Raw genomic sequence first — 17937 nt, forward strand, 5'->3', positions numbered from 1 at the left:
TGTTTCAGAAAGTTCCCACGCCCTGTGTAAAAATGCATTTATTCCCAGGTTTTGAGCAGTGACACTGTAATGCTAATAAAGTATAAGATCCAACTGAACACTGACTCTGTCAATGGTGATCCATAGGGACTTTATGAAAGATCCCAGCTACAAACACCAAAACCAAAATAGGTTTAGGGGACACCCGGATTTGAACCAGGGACCTCTTGATCTGCAGTCAAATGCTCTACCACTGAGCTATATCCCCAACTGTTTTCAAAGATCAGAATGACAATATATCAGTACATCATGAAAGAGTGAGAGGCTCAAGCTCAGTTGGGCCACAAAGTACGAGCTTGAAACTGTGGAAAAGGAGAAGTAGTTCTCAATATTATTAATTAAAGGAAAACAGGATCATTTAAAAAACAAAATGTATATGTTTAATTGTTATTTTATTTGAATAGGCAGTGGTCCATAGGACCAATATCTGTAATTAAAATGTTTGTTTTGAAACATTCTCAAAGGGGAAGAGGTTTTTACGAGACTACTTATCTTTGTGGATTGATTACCACAATCACTGATATGGTGGTGAAGTATGATTGTTTTGGGCCAAATTACGGTGAAAAAACATTTCTGCATACCACTACAATTTGGTATTTGAAGGTACAACCAAACACCCCTTGCATGTACCTTCGATTTAATACATCAGAAAAAGCTATTTTGTGTTCGCAAATGGCCTGGTTTCTCAGACCAGCCTGCTTGCACCTGCAACTAGCGTTCGTACATCTTGTACGTGGGCAGCGTATTTTAGTAGAAAGTAAATAGATTATGCATTGCACAAAAATGAAGTGCTTCAAACAAACACATACTTTGTATGCACAGAGAAGAGGTGGAATACATGTAAGACTGAGGACACAGGTTAAATGAGGAATAGATTGACTGCATTGCTGCCCACTTTTCTATGCAATTTCTGTAGTGCGATTGAAGGAAGCACTAAACTGTAAAACAAAGTTGCCAATTGCTTTTATAGTCCATTCCCTTTGTTTGGTGCTGTGAAAGGAAGAGCCAGATTCCAAAATAAATCAATGCTTTTTCAGACATTTCCCATACGGAATACCGAGCCCTGTATAAAAATGCATTTACTCTCAGGTTTTGAGCAGTGACATTGTAATGCTGTTAAAGTGTAAGATCCAAGCGAACACTGACTCTGTCAATGATGATCCAAAGGGGTTTTATGAAAAGTCCCAACTACAAACACAAGAACCAAAACAGGCCAAGGGGACACCTGGATTTGAACCAGGGACCTCTTGATCTGCAGTCAAATGCTCTACCACTGAGCTATATCCCCACCTGTTTGTGAGAGTCGGAATGAAAATATATCAGTACCTCATGAAAGAGTGTGAGCATCATGCTCAGTTGGGCCGGAAAGTACAAGCTTGAAACTGTGGAACAGGAGAAGTAGTTCTTAATATTATTTATTGAAGGAAAACGGGATCGTTTAAAAAAAATATTTATATGTTTCATTGTTATTTTATTTGAACAGGCAGTGGTCCATAGGACCAATGCCTGTACATAAAATGCTTGTTTTGAAACATTCTCAAAGGGGAAGAGGTTTTTACGGGACGCCTTATCCTTTCGCGGATTGGTTACCACAATCACCGAGATGGTGGTGAAGTATGATTGTTTTGGGCCAAATGATGGACGAAAAACATTTCTACATACCACTGCAATCTGGTATTTGGAAGGTACACCCAAACGTCCCTTTCAAGTACCATCAATTTAATATATCAGAAAAGGCCATTTTGTGTTCGAAAATGGCCTGAGTCTTCGAGCCAGCCTTTTTTCATCTGCAACGAGGGTTCATACATTTTGCACGTAGGCAGAGGTTTTAAGGAGAAATTAAATAGTTTCTACGTTGCACAAGAATGAAGTGCTTTAAACAAACACATATTTTGTATGCACAGAGGAGAGGAGGAATATATGTAAGACTGAGGACACAGGTTAAATGAGAAATAGATTGACTGCAGCGCTGCCGAGTATACTATGCCACTTCTTTAGTGCGCTACAAGGAAGCACCAAACTGTATAACAAAGTTTTCAATTGTTTTCATAGTGATTCTCTTTGCTTGAAGCTGTGAAAGGAAGAGCCGGATTCCAAAATAAATCAATGATGTTTCAGAAAGTTCCCACGCCCTGTGTAAAAATGCATTTATTCCCAGGTTTTGAGCAGTGACACTGTAATGCTAATAAAGTATAAGATCCAACTGAACACTGACTCTCTCAATGGTGATCCATAGGGACTTTATGAAAGATCCCAGCTACAAACACCAAAACCAAAATAGGTTTAGGGGACACCCGGATTTGAACCAGGGACCTCTTGATCTGCAGTCAAATGCTCTACCACTGAGTTATATCCCCAACTGTTTTCAAAGATCAGAATGACAATATATCAGTACATCATGAAAGAGTGAGAGGCTCAAGCTCAGTTGGGCCACAAAGTACGAGCTTGAAACTGTGGAAAAGGAGAAGTAGTTCTCAATATTATTAATTAAAGGAAAACAGGATCATTTAAAAAACAAAATGTATATGTTTAATTGTTATTTTATTTGAATAGGCAGTGGTCCATAGGACCAATATCTGTAATTAAAATGTTTGTTTTGAAACATTCTCAAAGGGGAAGAGGTTTTTACGAGACTACTTATCTTTGTGGATTGATTACCACAATCACTGATATGGTGGTGAAGTATGATTGTTTTGGGCCAAATTACGGTGAAAAAACATTTCTGCATACCACTACAATTTGGTATTTGAAGGTACAACCAAACACCCCTTTCATGTACCTTCGATTTAATACATCAGAAAAAGCTATTTTGTGTTCGCAAATGGCCTGGTTTCTCAGACCAGCCTGCTTGCACCTGCAACTAGGGTTCGTACATCTTGTACGTGGGCAGCGTATTTTAGTAGAAAGTAAATAGATTATGCATTGCACAAAAATGAAGTGCTTCAAACAAACACATACTTTGTATGCACAGAGAAGAGGTGGAATACATGTAAGACTGAGGACACAGGTTAAATGAGGAATAGATTGACTGCATTGCTGCCCACTTTTCTATGCAATTTCTGTAGTGCGATTGAAGGAAGCACTAAACTGTAAAACAAAGTTGCCAATTGCTTTCATAGTCCATTCCCTTTGTTTGGTGCTGTGAAAGGAAGAGCCAGATTCCAAAATAAATCAATGCTTTTTCAGACATTTCCCATACGGAATACCGAGCCCTGTATAAAAAGGCATTTACTCTCAGGTTTTGAGCAGTGACATAGTAATGCTGTTAAAGTGTAAGATCCAAGCGAACACTGACTCTGTCAATGATGATCCAAAGGGGTTTTATGAAAAGTCCCACCTACAAACACAAGAACCAAAACAGACCAAGGGGACACCTGGATTTGAACCAGGGACCTCTTGATCTGCAGTCAAATGCTCTACCACTGAGCTATATCCCCACCTGTTTGTGAGAGTCGGAATGAAAATATATCAGTACCTCATGAAAGAGTGTGAGCATCATGCTCAGTTGGGCCGGAAAGTACAAGCTTGAAACTGTGGAACAGGAGAAGTAGTTCTTAATATTATTTATTGAAGGAAAACGGGATCGTTTAATAAAAATATTTATATGTTTCATTGTTATTTTATTTGAACAGGCAGTGGTCCATAGGACCAATGCCTGTTCATAAAATGCTTGTTTTGAAACATTCTCAAAGGGGAAGAGGTTTTTACGGGACGCCTTATCCTTTCGCGGATTGGTTACCACAATCACCGAGATGGTGGTGAAGTATGATTGTTTTGGGCCAAATGATGGACGAAAAACATTTCTACATACCACTGCAATTTGGTATTTGGAAGGTACACCCAAACGTCCCTTTCAAGTACCATCAATTTAATATATCAGAAAAGGCCATTTTGTGTTCGAAAATGGCCTGAGTCTTCGAGCCAGCCTTTTTTCATCTGCAACGAGGGTTCATACATTTTGCACGTAGGCAGAGGTTTTAAGGAGAAATTAAATAGTTTCTACGTTGCACAAGAATGAAGTGCTTTAAACAAACACATATTTTGTATGCACAGAGGAGAGGAGGAATATATGTAAGACTGAGGACACAGGTTAAATGAGAAATAGATTGACTGCAGCGCTGCCGAGTATACTATGCCATTTCTTTAGTGCGCTACAAGGAAGCACCAAACTGTATAACAAAGTTTTCAATTGTTTTCATAGTGATTCTCTTTGCTTGAAGCTGTGAAAGGAAGAGCCGGATTCCAAAATAAATCAATGATGTTTCAGAAAGTTCCCACGCCCTGTGTAAAAATGCATTTATTCCCAGGTTTTGAGCAGTGACACTGTAATGTTAATAAAGTATAAGATCCAACTGAACACTGACTCTGTCAATGGTGATCCATAGGGACTTTATGAAAGATCCCAGCTACAAACACCAAAACCAAAATAGGTTTAGGGGACACCCGGATTTGAACCAGGGACCTCTTGATCTGCAGTCAAATGCTCTACCACTGAGCTATATCCCCAACTGTTTTCAAAGATCAGAATGACAATATATCAGTACATCATGAAAGAGTGAGAGGCTCAAGCTCAGTTGGGCCACAAAGTACGAGCTTGAAACTGTGGAAAAGAAGAAGTAGTTCTTAATATTATTAATTAAAGGAAAACAGGATCATTTAAAAAAACAAAATGTATATGTTTAATTGTTATTTTATTTGAATAGGCAGTGGTCCATAGGACCAATATCTGTAATTAAAATGTTTGTTTTGAAACATTCTCAAAGGGGAAGAGGTTTTTACGAGACTACTTATCTTTGTGGATTGATTACCACAATCACTGATATGGTGGTGAAGTATGATTGTTTTGGGCCAAATTACGGTGAAAAAACATTTCTGCATACCACTACAATTTGGTATTTGAAGGTACAACCAAACACCCCTTGCATGTACCTTCGATTTAATACATCAGAAAAAGCTATTTTGTGTTCGCAAATGGCCTGGTTTCTCAGACCAGCCTGCTTGCACCTGCAACTAGGGTTCGTACATCTTGTACGTGGGCAGCGTATTTTAGTAGAAAGTAAATAGATTATGCATTGCACAAAAATGAAGTGCTTCAAACAAACACATACTTTGTATGCACAGAGAAGAGGTGGAATACATGTAAGACTGAGGACACAGGTTAAATGAGGAATAGATTGACTGCATTGCTGCCCACTTTTCTATGCAATTTCTGTAGTGCGATTGAAGGAAGCACTAAACTGTAAAACAAAGTTGCCAATTGCTTTTATAGTCCATTCCCTTTGTTTGGTGCTGTGAAAGGAAGAGCCAGATTCCAAAATAAATCAATGCTTTTTCAGACATTTCCCATACGGAATACCGAGCCCTGTATAAAAATGCATTTACTCTCAGGTTTTGAGCAGTGACATTGTAATGCTGTTAAAGTGTAAGATCCAAGCGAACACTGACTCTGTCAATGATGATCCAAAGGGGTTTTATGAAAAGTCCCAACTACAAACACAAGAACCAAAACAGGCCAAGGGGACACCTGGATTTGAACCAGGGACCTCTTGATCTGCAGTCAAATGCTCTACCACTGAGCTATATCCCCACCTGTTTGTGAGAGTCGGAATGAAAATATATCAGTACCTCAGGAAAGAGTGTGAGCATCATGCTCAGTTGGGCCGGAAAGTACAAGCTTGAAACTGTGGAACAGGAGAAGTAGTTCTTAATATTATTTATTGAAGGAAAACGGGATCGTTTAAAAAAATATTTATATGTTTCATTGTTATTTTATTTGAACAGGCAGTGGTCCATAGGACCAATGCCTGTACATAAAATGCTTGTTTTGAAACATTCTCAAAGGGGAAGAGGTTTTTACGGGACGCCTTATCCTTTCGCGGATTGGTTACCACAATCACCGAGATGGTGGTGAAGTATGATTGTTTTGGGCCAAATGATGGACGAAAAACATTTCTACATACCACTGCAATCTGGTATTTGGAAGGTACACCCAAACGTCCCTTTCAAGTACCATCAATTTAATATATCAGAAAAGGCCATTTTGTGTTCGAAAATGGCCTGAGTCTTCGAGCCAGCCTTTTTTCATCTGCAACGAGGGTTCATACATTTTGCACGTAGGCAGAGGTTTTAAGGAGAAATTAAATAGTTTCTACGTTGCACAAGAATGAAGTGCTTTAAACAAACACATATTTTGTATGCACAGAGGAGAGGAGGAATATATGTAAGACTGAGGACACAGGTTAAATGAGAAATAGATTGACTGCAGCGCTGCCGAGTATACTATGCCATTTCTTTAGTGCGCTACAAGGAAGCACCAAACTGTATAACAAAGTTTTCAATTGTTTTCATAGTGATTCTCTTTGCTTGAAGCTGTGAAAGGAAGAGCCGGATTCCAAAATAAATCAATGATGTTTCAGAAAGTTCCCACGCCCTGTGTAAAAATGCATTTATTCCCAGGTTTTGAGCAGTGACACTGTAATGCTAATAAAGTATAAGATCCAACTGAACACTGACTCTGTCAATGGTGATCCATAGGGACTTTATGAAAGATCCCAGCTACAAACACCAAAACCAAAATAGGTTTAGGGGACACCCGGATTTGAACCAGGGACCTCTTGATCTGCAGTCAAATGCTCTACCACTGAGCTATATCCCCAACTGTTTTCACAGATCAGAATGACAATATATCAGTACATCATGAAAGAGTGAGAGGCTCAAGCTCAGTTGGGCCACAAAGTACGAGCTTGAAACTGTGGAAAAGGAGAAGTAGTTCTCAATATTATTAATTAAAGGAAAACAGGATCATTTAAAAAACAAAATGTATATGTTTAATTGTTATTTTATTTGAATAGGCAGTGGTCCATAGGACCAATATCTGTAATTAAAATGTTTGTTTTGAAACATTCTCAAAGGGGAAGAGGTTTTTACGAGACTACTTATCTTTGTGGATTGATTACCACAATCACTGATATGGTGGTGAAGTATGATTGTTTTGGGCCAAATTACGGTGAAAAAACATTTCTGCATACCACTACAATTTGGTATTTGAAGGTACAACCAAACACCCCTTTCATGTACCTTCGATTTAATACATCAGAAAAAGCTATTTTGTGTTCGCAAATGGCCTGGTTTCTCAGACCAGCCTGCTTGCACCTGCAACTAGGGTTCGTACATCTTGTACGTGGGCAGCGTATTTTAGTAGAAAGTAAATAGATTATCCATTGCACAAAAATGAAGTGCTTCAAACAAACACATACTTTGTATGCACAGAGAAGAGGTGGAATACATGTAAGACTGAGGACACAGGTTAAATGAGGAATAGATTGACTGCATTGCTGCCCACTTTTCTATGCAATTTCTGTAGTGCGATTGAAGGAAGCACTAAACTGTAAAACAAAGTTGCCAATTGCTTTCATAGTCCATTCCCTTTGTTTGGTGCTGTGAAAGGAAGAGCCAGATTCCAAAATAAATCAATGCTTTTTCAGACATTTCCCATACGGAATACCGAGCCCTGTATAAAAATGCATTTACTCTCAGGTTTTGAGCAGTGACATTGTAATGCTGTTAAAGTGTAAGATCCAAGCGAACACTGACTCTGTCAATGATGATCCAAAGGGGTTTTATGAAAAGTCCCACCTACAAACACAAGAACCAAAACAGACCAAGGGGACACCTGGATTTGAACCAGGGACCTCTTGATCTGCAGTCAAATGCTCTACCACTGAGCTATATCCCCACCTGTTTGTAAGAGTCGGAATGAAAATATATCAGTACCTCATGAAAGAGTGTGAGCATCATGCTCAGTTGGGCCGGAAAGTACAAGCTTGAAACTGTGGAACAGGAGAAGTAGTTCTTAATATTATTTATTGAAGGAAAACGGGATCGTTTAATAAAAATATTTATATGTTTCATTGTTATTTTATTTGAACAGGCAGTGGTCCATAGGACCAATGCCTGTTCATAAAATGCTTGTTTTGAAACATTCTCAAAGGGGAAGAGGTTTTTACGGGACGCCTTATCCTTTCGCGGATTGGTTACCACAATCACCGAGATGGTGGTGAAGTATGATTGTTTTAGGCCAAATGATGGACGAAAAACATTTCTACATACCACTGCAATTTGGTATTTGGAAGGTACACCCAAACGTCCCTTTCAAGTACCATCAATTTAATATATCAGAAAAGGCCATTTTGTGTTCGAAAATGGCCTGAGTCTTCGAGCCAGCCTTTTTTCATCTGCAACGAGGGTTCATACATTTTGCACGTAGGCAGAGGTTTTAAGGAGAAATTAAATAGTTTCTACGTTGCACAAGAATGAAGTGCTTTAAACAAACACATATTTTGTATGCACAGAGGAGAGGAGGAATATATGTAAGACTGAGGACACAGGTTAAATGAGAAATAGATTGACTGCAGCGCTGCCGAGTATACTATGCCATTTCTTTAGTGCGCTACAAGGAAGCACTAAACTGTATAACAAAGTTTTCAATTGTTTTCATAGTGATTCTCTTTGCTTGAAGCTGTGAAAGGAAGAGCCGGATTCCAAAATAAATCAATGATGTTTCAGAAAGTTCCCACGCCCTGTGTAAAAATGCATTTATTCCCAGGTTTTGAGCAGTGACACTGTAATGTTAATAAAGTATAAGATCCAACTGAACACTGACTCTGTCAATGGTGATCCATAGGGACTTTATGAAAGATCCCAGCTACAAACACCAAAACCAAAATAGGTTTAGGGGACACCCGGATTTGAACCAGGGACCTCTTGATCTGCAGTCAAATGCTCTACCACTGAGCTATATCCCCAACTGTTTTCAAAGATCAGAATGACAATATATCAGTACATCATGAAAGAGTGAGAGGCTCAAGCTCAGTTGGGCCACAAAGTACGAGCTTGAAACTGTGGAAAAGGAGAAGTAGTTCTTAATATTATTAATTAAAGGAAAACAGGATCATTTAAAAAAACAAAATGTATATGTTTAATTGTTATTTTATTTGAATAGGCAGTGGTCCATAGGACCAATATCTGTAATTAAAATGTTTGTTTTGAAACATTCTCAAAGGGGAAGAGGTTTTTACGAGACTACTTATCTTTGTGGATTGATTACCACAATCACTGATATGGTGGTGAAGTATGATTGTTTTGGGCCAAATTACGGTGAAAAAACATTTCTGCATACCACTACAATTTGGTATTTGAAGGTACAACCAAACACCCTTGCATGTACCTTCGATTTAATACATCAGAAAAAGCTATTTTGTGTTCGCAAATGGCCTGGTTTCTCAGACCAGCCTGCTTGCACCTGCAACTAGGGTTCGTACATCTTGTACGTGGGCAGCGTATTTTAGTAGAAAGTAAATAGATTATGCATTGCACAAAAATGAAGTGCTTCAAACAAACACATACTTTGTATGCACAGAGAAGAGGTGGAATACATGTAAGACTGAGGACACAGGTTAAATGAGGAATAGATTGACTGCATTGCTGCCCACTTTTCTATGCAATTTCTGTAGTGCGATTGAAGGAAGCACTAAACTGTAAAACAAAGTTGCCAATTGCTTTTATAGTCCATTCCCTTTGTTTGGTGCTGTGAAAGGAAGAGCCAGATTCCAAAATAAGTCAATGCTTTTTCAGACATTTCCCATACGGAATACCGAGCCCTGTATAAAAATGCATTTACTCTCAGGTTTTGAGCAGTGACATTGTAATGCTGTTAAAGTGTAAGATCCAAGCGAACACTGACTCTGTCAATGATGATCCAAAGGGGTTTTATGAAAAGTCCCAACTACAAACACAAGAACCAAAACAGGCCAAGGGGACACCTGGATTTGAACCAGGGACCTCTTGATCTGCAGTCAAATGCTCTACCACTGAGCTATATCCCCACCTGTTTGTGAGAGTCGGAATGAAAATATATCAGTACCTCATGAAAGAGTGTGAGCATCATGCTCAGTTGGGCCGGAAAGTACAAGCTTGAAACTGTGGAACAGGAGAAGTAGTTCTTAATATTATTTATTGAAGGAAAACGGGATCGTTTAAAAAAAATATTTATATGTTTCATTGTTATTTTATTTGAACAGGCAGTGGTCCATAGGACCAATGCCTGTACATAAAATGCTTGTTTTGAAACATTCTCAAAGGGGAAGAGGTTTTTACGGGACGCCTTATCCTTTCGCGGATTGGTTACCACAATCACCGAGATGGTGGTGAAGTATGATTGTTTTGGGCCAAATGATGGACGAAAAACATTTCTACATACCACTGCAATTTGGTATTTGGAAGGTACACCCAAACGTCCCTTTCAAGTACCATCAATTTAATATATCAGAAAAGGCCATTTTGTGTTCGAAAATGGCCTGAGTCTTCGAGCCAGCCTTTTTTCATCTGCAACGAGGGTTCATACATTTTGCACGTAGGCAGAGGTTTTAAGGAGAAATTAAATAGTTTCTACGTTGCACAAGAATGAAGTGCTTTAAACAAACACATATTTTGTATGCACAGAGGAGAGGAGGAATATATGTAAGACTGAGGACACAGGTTAAATGAGAAATAGATTGACTGCAGCGCTGCCGAGTATACTATGCCATTTCTTTAGTGCGCTACAAGGAAGCACCAAACTGTATAACAAAGTTTTCAATTGTTTTCATAGTGATTCTCTTTGCTTGAAGCTGTGAAAGGAAGAGCCGGATTCCAAAATAAATCAATGATGTTTCAGAAAGTTCCCACGCCCTGTGTAAAAATGCATTTATTCCCAGGTTTTGAGCAGTGACACTGTAATGCTAATAAAGTATAAGATCCAACTGAACACTGACTCTGTCAATGGTGATCCATAGGGACTTTATGAAAGATCCCAGCTACAAACACCAAAACCAAAATAGGTTTAGGGGACACCCGGATTTGAACCAGGGACCTCTTGATCTGCAGTCAAATGCTCTACCACTGAGCTATATCCCCAACTGTTTTCAAAGATCAGAATGACAATATATCAGTACATCATGAAAGAGTGAGAGGCTCAAGCTCAGTTGGGCCACAAAGTACGAGCTTGAAACTGTGGAAAAGGAGAAGTAGTTCTTAATATTATTAATTAAAGGAAAACAGGATCATTTAAAAAACAAAATGTATATGTTTAATTGTTATTTTATTTGAATAGGCAGTGGTCCATAGGACCAATATCTGTAATTAAAATGTTTGTTTTGAAACATTCTCAAAGGGGAAGAGGTTTTTACGAGACTACTTATCTTTGTGGATTGATTACCACAATCACTGATATGGTGGTGAAGTATGATTGTTTTGGGCCAAATTACGGTGAAAAAACATTTCTGCATACCACTACAATTTGGTATTTGAAGGTACAACCAAACACCCCTTTCATGTACCTTCGATTTAATACATCAGAAAAAGCTATTTTGTGTTCGCAAATGGCCTGGTTTCTCAGACCAGCCTGCTTGCACCTGCAACTAGGGTTCGTACATCTTGTACGTGGGCAGCGTATTTTAGTAGAAAGTAAATAGATTATGCATTGCACAAAAATGAAGTGCTTCAAACAAACACATACTTTGTATGCACAGAGAAGAGGTGGAATACATGTAAGACTGAGGACACAGGTTAAATGAGGAATAGATTGACTGCATTGCTGCCCACTTTTCTATGCAATTTCTGTAGTGCGATTGAAGGAAGCACTAAACTGTAAAACAAAGTTGCCAATTGCTTTCATAGTCCATTCCCTTTGTTTGGTGCTGTGAAAGGAAGAGCCAGATTCCAAAATAAATCAATGCTTTTTCAGACATTTCCCATACGGAATACCGAGCCCTGTATAAAAATGCATTTACTCTCAGGTTTTGAGCAGTGACATTGTAATGCTGTTAAAGTGTAGGATCCAAGCGAACACTGACTCTGTCAATGATGATCCAAAGGGGTTTTATGAAAAGTCCCACCTACAAACACAAGAACCAAAACAGACCAAGGGGACACCTGGATTTGAACCAGGGACCTCTTGATCTGCAGTCAAATGCTCTACCACTGAGCTATATCCCCACCTGTTTGTGAGAGTCGGAATGAAAATATATCAGTACCTCATGAAAGAGTGTGAGCATCATGCTCAGTTGGGCCGGAAAGTACAAGCTTGAAACTGTGGAACAGGAGAAGTAGTTCTTAATATTATTTATTGAAGGAAAACGGGATCGTTTAATAAAAATATTTATATGTTTCATTGTTATTTTATTTGAACAGGCAGTGGTCCATAGGACCAATGCCTGTACATAAAATGCTTGTTTTGAAACATTCTCAAAGGGGAAGAGGTTTTTACGGGACGCCTTATCCTTTCGCGGATTGGTTACCACAATCACCGAGATGGTGGTGAAGTATGATTGTTTTGGGCCAAATGATGGACGAAAAACATTTCTACATACCACTGCAATTTGGTATTTGGAAGGTACACCCAAACGTCCCTTTCAAGTACCATCAATTTAATATATCAGAAAAGGCCATTTTGTGTTCGAAAATGGCCTGAGTCTTCGAGCCAGCCTTTTTTCATCTGCAACGAGGGTTCATACATTTTGCACGTAGGCAGAGGTTTTAAGGAGAAATTAAATAGTTTCTACGTTGCACAAGAATGAAGTGCTTTAAACAAACACATATTTTGTATGCACAGAGGAGAGGAGGAATATATGTAAGACTGAGGACACAGGTTAAATGAGAAATAGATTGACTGCAGCGCTGCCGAGTATACTATGCCATTTCTTTAGTGCGCTACAAGGAAGCACCAAACTGTATAACAAAGTTTTCAATTGTTTTCATAGTGATTCTCTTTGCTTGAAGCTGTGAAAGGAAGAGCCGGATTCCAAAATAAATCAATGATGTTTCAGAAAGTTCCCACGCCCTGTGTAAAAATGCATTTATTCCCAGGTTTTGAGCAGTGACACTGTAATGCTAATAAAGTATAAGATCCAACTGAACACTGACTCTGTCAATGGTGATCCATAGGGACTTTATGAAAGATCCCAGCTACAAACACCAAAACCAAAATAGGTTTAGGGGACACCCGATTTGAACCAGGGACCTCTTGATCTGCAGTCAAATGCTCTACCACTGAGCTATATCCCCAACTGTTTTCAAAGATCAGAATGACAATATATCAGTACAGCATGAAAGAGTGAGAGGCTCAAGCTCAGTTGGGCCACAAAGTACGAGCTTGAAACTGTGGAAAAGGAGAAGTAGTTCTCAATATTATTAATTAAAGGAAAACAGGATCATTTAAAAAACAAAATGTATATGTTTAATTGTTATTTTATTTGAATAGGCAGTGGTCCATAGGACCAATATCTGTAATTAAAATGTTTGTTTTGAAACATTCTCAAAGGGGAAGAGGTTTTTACGAGACTACTTATCTTTGTGGATTGATTACCACAATCACTGATATGGTGGTGAAGTATGATTGTTTTGGGCCAAATTACGGTGAAAAAACATTTCTGCATACCACTACAATTTGGTATTTGAAGGTACAACCAAACACCCTTGCATGTACCTTCGATTTAATACATCAGAAAAAGCTATTTTGTGTTCGCAAATGGCCTGGTTTCTCAGACCAGCCTGCTTGCACCTGCAACTAGGGTTCGTACATCTTGTACGTGGGCAGCGTATTTTAGTAGAAAGTAAATAGATTATGCATTGCACAAAAATGAAGTGCTTCAAACAAACACATACTTTGTATGCACAGAGAAGAGGTGGAATACATGTAAGACTGAGGACACAGGTTAAATGAGGAATAGATTGACTGCATTGCTGCCCACTTTTCTATGCAATTTCTGTAGTGCGATTGAAGGAAGCACTAAACTGTAAAACAAAGTTGCCAATTGCTTTTATAGTCCATTCCCTTTGTTTGGTGCTGTGAAAGGAAGAGCCAGATTCCAAAATAAGTCAATGCTTTTTCAGACATTTCCCATACGGAATACCGAGCCCTGTATAAAAATGCATTTACTCTCAGGTTTTGAGCAGTGACATTGTAATGCTGTTAAAGTGTAAGATCCAAGCGAACACTGACTCTGTCAATGATGATCCAAAGGGGTTTTATGAAAAGTCCCAACTACAAACACAAGAACCAAAACAGGCCAAGGGGACACCTGGATTTGAACCAGGGACCTCTTGATCTGCAGTCAAATGCTCTACCACTGAGCTATATCCCCACCTGTTTGTGAGAGTCGGAATGAAAATATATCAGTACCTCATGAAAGAGTGTGAGCATCATGCTCAGTTGGGCCGGAAAGTACAAGCTTGAAACTGTGGAACAGGAGAAGTAGTTCTTAATATTATTTATTGAAGGAAAACGGGATCGTTTAAAAAAAATATTTATATGTTTCATTGTTATTTTATTTGAACAGGCAGTGGTCCATAGGACCAATGCCTGTACATAAAATGCTTGTTTTGAAACATTCTCAAAGGGGAAGAGGTTTTTACGGGACGCCTTATCCTTTCGCGGATTGGTTACCACAATCACCGAGATGGTGGTGAAGTATGATTGTTTTGGGCCAAATGATGGACGAAAAACATTTCTACATACCACTGCAATTTGGTATTTGGAAGGTACACCCAAACGTCCCTTTCAAGTACCATCAATTTAATATATCAGAAAAGGCCATTTTGTGTTCGAAAATGGCCTGAGTCTTCGAGCCAGCCTTTTTTCATCTGCAACGAGGGTTCATACATTTTGCACGTAGGCAGAGGTTTTAAGGAGAAATTAAATAGTTTCTACGTTGCACAAGAATGAAGTGCTTTAAACAAACACATATTTTGTATGCACAGAGGAGAGGAGGAATATATGTAAGACTGAGGACACAGGTTAAATGAGAAATAGATTGACTGCAGCGCTGCCGAGTATACTATGCCATTTCTTTAGTGCGCTACAAGGAAGCACCAAACTGTATAACAAAGTTTTCAATTGTTTTCATAGTGATTCTCTTTGCTTGAAGCTGTGAAAGGAAGAGCCGGATTCCAAAATAAATCAATGATGTTTCAGAAAGTTCCCACGCCCTGTGTAAAAATGCATTTATTCCCAGGTTTTGAGCAGTGACACTGTAATGCTAATAAAGTATAAGATCCAACTGAACACTGACTCTGTCAATGGTGATCCATAGGGACTTTATGAAAGATCCCAGCTACAAACACCAAAACCAAAATAGGTTTAGGGGACACCCGGATTTGAACCAGGGACCTCTTGATCTGCAGTCAAATGCTCTACCACTGAGCTATATCCCCAACTGTTTTCAAAGATCAGAATGACAATATATCAGTACATCATGAAAGAGTGAGAGGCTCAAGCTCAGTTGGGCCACAAAGTACGAGCTTGAAACTGTGGAAAAGGAGAAGTAGTTCTTAATATTATTAATTAAAGGAAAACAGGATCATTTAAAAAACAAAATGTATATGTTTAATTGTTATTTTATTTGAATAGGCAGTGGTCCATAGGACCAATATCTGTAATTAAAATGTTTGTTTTGAAACATTCTCAAAGGGGAAGAGGTTTTTACGAGACTACTTATCTTTGTGGATTGATTACCACAATCACTGATATGGTGGTGAAGTATGATTGTTTTGGGCCAAATTACGGTGAAAAAACATTTCTGCATACCACTACAATTTGGTATTTGAAGGTACAACCAAACACCCCTTTCATGTACCTTCGATTTAATACATCAGAAAAAGCTATTTTGTGTTCGCAAATGGCCTGGTTTCTCAGACCAGCCTGCTTGCACCTGCAACTAGGGTTCGTACATCTTGTACGTGGGCAGCGTATTTTAGTAGAAAGTAAATAGATTATGCATTGCACAAAAATGAAGTGCTTCAAACAAACACATACTTTGTATGCACAGAGAAGAGGTGGAATACATGTAAGACTGAGGACACAGGTTAAATGAGGAATAGATTGACTGCATTGCTGCCCACTTTTCTATGCAATTTCTGTAGTGCGATTGAAGGAAGCACTAAACTGTAAAACAAAGTTGCCAATTGCTTTCATAGTCCATTCCCTTTGTTTGGTGCTGTGAAAGGAAGAGCCAGATTCCAAAATAAATCAATGCTTTTTCAGACATTTCCCATACGGAATACCGAGCCCTGTATAAAAATGCATTTACTCTCAGGTTTTGAGCAGTGACATTGTAATGCTGTTAAAGTGTAAGATCCAAGCGAACACTGACTCTGTCAATGATGATCCAAAGGGGTTTTATGAAAAGTCCCACCTACAAACACAAGAACCAAAACAGACCAAGGGGACACCTGGATTTGAACCAGGGACCTCTTGATCTGCAGTCAAATGCTCTACCACTGAGCTATATCCCCACCTGTTTGTGAGAGTCGGAATGAAAATATATCAGTACCTCATGAAAGAGTGTGAGCATCATGCTCAGTTGGGCCGGAAAGTACAAGCTTGAAACTGTGGAACAGGAGAAGTAGTTCTTAATATTATTTATTGAAGGAAAACGGGATCGTTTAATAAAAATATTTATATGTTTCATTGTTATTTTATTTGAACAGGCAGTGGTCCATAGGACCAATGCCTGTACATAAAATGCTTGTTTTGAAACATTCTCAAAGGGGAAGAGGTTTTTACGGGACGCCTTATCCTTTCGCGGATTGGTTACCACAATCACCGAGATGGTGGTGAAGTATGATTGTTTTGGGCCAAATGATGGACGAAAAACATTTCTACATACCACTGCAATTTGGTATTTGGAAGGTACACCCAAACGTCCCTTTCAAGTACCATCAATTTAATATATCAGAAAAGGCCATTTTGTGTTCGAAAATGGCCTGAGTCTTCGAGCCAGCCTTTTTTCATCTGCAACGAGGGTTCATACATTTTGCACGTAGGCAGAGGTTTTAAGGAGAAATTAAATAGTTTCTACGTTGCACAAGAATGAAGTGCTTTAAACAAACACATATTTTGTATGCACAGAGGAGAGGAGGAATATATGTAAGACTGAGGACACAGGTTAAATGAGAAATAGATTGACTGCAGCGCTGCCGAGTATACTATGCCATTTCTTTAGTGCGCTACAAGGAAGCACCAAACTGTATAACAAAGTTTTCAATTGTTTTCATAGTGATTCTCTTTGCTTGAAGCTGTGAAAGGAAGAGCCGGATTCCAAAATAAATCAATGATGTTTCAGAAAGTTCCCACGCCCTGTGTAAAAATGCATTTATTCCCAGGTTTTGAGCAGTGACACTGTAATGCTAATAAAGTATAAGATCCAACTGAACACTGACTCTGTCAATGGTGATCCATAGGGACTTTATGAAAGATCCCAGCTACAAACACCAAAACCAAAATAGGTTTAGGGGACACCCGGATTTGAACCAGGGACCTCTTGATCTGCAGTCAAATGCTCTACCACTGAGCTATATCCCCAACTGTTTTCAAAGATCAGAATGACAATATATCAGTACAGCATGAAAGAGTGAGAGGCTCAAGCTCAGTTGGGCCACAAAGTACGAGCTTGAAACTGTGGAAAAGGAGAAGTAGTTCTCAATATTATTAATTAAAGGAAAACAGGATCATTTAAAAAACAAAATGTATATGTTTAATTGTTATTTTATTTGAATAGGCAGTGGTCCATAGGACCAATATCTGTAATTAAAATGTTTGTTTTGAAACATTCTCAAAGGGGAAGAGGTTTTTACGAGACTACTTATCTTTGTGGATTGATTACCACAATCACTGATATGGTGGTGAAGTATGATTGTTTTGGGCCAAATTACGGTGAAAAAACATTTCTGCATACCACTACAATTTGGTATTTGAAGGTACAACCAAACACCCCTTGCATGTACCTTCGATTTAATACATCAGAAAAAGCTATTTTGTGTTCGCAAATGGCCTGGTTTCTCAGACCAGCCTGCTTGCACCTG

General features: G+C 38.8%; 15 non-coding genes across 15 annotated transcripts; all 15 read right to left on the reverse strand.

The window, feature by feature from the left end:
• Window positions 1-175: 175 nt before the first annotated feature.
• On the reverse strand, window positions 176-247 carry TRNAC-GCA (transfer RNA cysteine (anticodon GCA)). The gene has a single exon. It is a non-coding gene; the product is annotated as a tRNA-Cys (tRNA).
• A 1008-nt stretch (window positions 248-1255) lies between these two features.
• Window positions 1256-1327, reverse strand: TRNAC-GCA (transfer RNA cysteine (anticodon GCA)). Its single transcript has one exon. It is a non-coding gene; the product is annotated as a tRNA-Cys (tRNA).
• Window positions 1328-3404: 2077 nt separating this feature from the next.
• On the reverse strand, window positions 3405-3476 carry TRNAC-GCA (transfer RNA cysteine (anticodon GCA)). The gene has a single exon. It is a non-coding gene; the product is annotated as a tRNA-Cys (tRNA).
• Window positions 3477-4473: 997 nt separating this feature from the next.
• Window positions 4474-4545, reverse strand: TRNAC-GCA (transfer RNA cysteine (anticodon GCA)). Its single transcript has one exon. It is a non-coding gene; the product is annotated as a tRNA-Cys (tRNA).
• A 1009-nt stretch (window positions 4546-5554) lies between these two features.
• Window positions 5555-5626, reverse strand: TRNAC-GCA (transfer RNA cysteine (anticodon GCA)). Its single transcript has one exon. It is a non-coding gene; the product is annotated as a tRNA-Cys (tRNA).
• A 996-nt stretch (window positions 5627-6622) lies between these two features.
• On the reverse strand, window positions 6623-6694 carry TRNAC-GCA (transfer RNA cysteine (anticodon GCA)). Its single transcript has one exon. It is a non-coding gene; the product is annotated as a tRNA-Cys (tRNA).
• A 1008-nt stretch (window positions 6695-7702) lies between these two features.
• Window positions 7703-7774, reverse strand: TRNAC-GCA (transfer RNA cysteine (anticodon GCA)). The gene has a single exon. It is a non-coding gene; the product is annotated as a tRNA-Cys (tRNA).
• A 997-nt stretch (window positions 7775-8771) lies between these two features.
• Window positions 8772-8843, reverse strand: TRNAC-GCA (transfer RNA cysteine (anticodon GCA)). Its single transcript has one exon. It is a non-coding gene; the product is annotated as a tRNA-Cys (tRNA).
• Window positions 8844-9851: 1008 nt separating this feature from the next.
• Window positions 9852-9923, reverse strand: TRNAC-GCA (transfer RNA cysteine (anticodon GCA)). Its single transcript has one exon. It is a non-coding gene; the product is annotated as a tRNA-Cys (tRNA).
• A 997-nt stretch (window positions 9924-10920) lies between these two features.
• TRNAC-GCA (transfer RNA cysteine (anticodon GCA)) lies at window positions 10921-10992 on the reverse strand. Its single transcript has one exon. It is a non-coding gene; the product is annotated as a tRNA-Cys (tRNA).
• Window positions 10993-12000: 1008 nt separating this feature from the next.
• TRNAC-GCA (transfer RNA cysteine (anticodon GCA)) lies at window positions 12001-12072 on the reverse strand. Its single transcript has one exon. It is a non-coding gene; the product is annotated as a tRNA-Cys (tRNA).
• Window positions 12073-14147: 2075 nt separating this feature from the next.
• TRNAC-GCA (transfer RNA cysteine (anticodon GCA)) lies at window positions 14148-14219 on the reverse strand. Its single transcript has one exon. It is a non-coding gene; the product is annotated as a tRNA-Cys (tRNA).
• A 997-nt stretch (window positions 14220-15216) lies between these two features.
• TRNAC-GCA (transfer RNA cysteine (anticodon GCA)) lies at window positions 15217-15288 on the reverse strand. The gene has a single exon. It is a non-coding gene; the product is annotated as a tRNA-Cys (tRNA).
• A 1008-nt stretch (window positions 15289-16296) lies between these two features.
• Window positions 16297-16368, reverse strand: TRNAC-GCA (transfer RNA cysteine (anticodon GCA)). Its single transcript has one exon. It is a non-coding gene; the product is annotated as a tRNA-Cys (tRNA).
• Window positions 16369-17365: 997 nt separating this feature from the next.
• TRNAC-GCA (transfer RNA cysteine (anticodon GCA)) lies at window positions 17366-17437 on the reverse strand. The gene has a single exon. It is a non-coding gene; the product is annotated as a tRNA-Cys (tRNA).
• Between the last annotated feature and the right edge of the window lie 500 nt (window positions 17438-17937).

This window comes from Triturus cristatus, chromosome 4_1 (genome assembly GCF_964204655.1).
Source record: "Triturus cristatus chromosome 4_1, aTriCri1.1, whole genome shotgun sequence".
Taxonomy (NCBI): domain Eukaryota; kingdom Metazoa; phylum Chordata; class Amphibia; order Caudata; family Salamandridae; genus Triturus; species Triturus cristatus.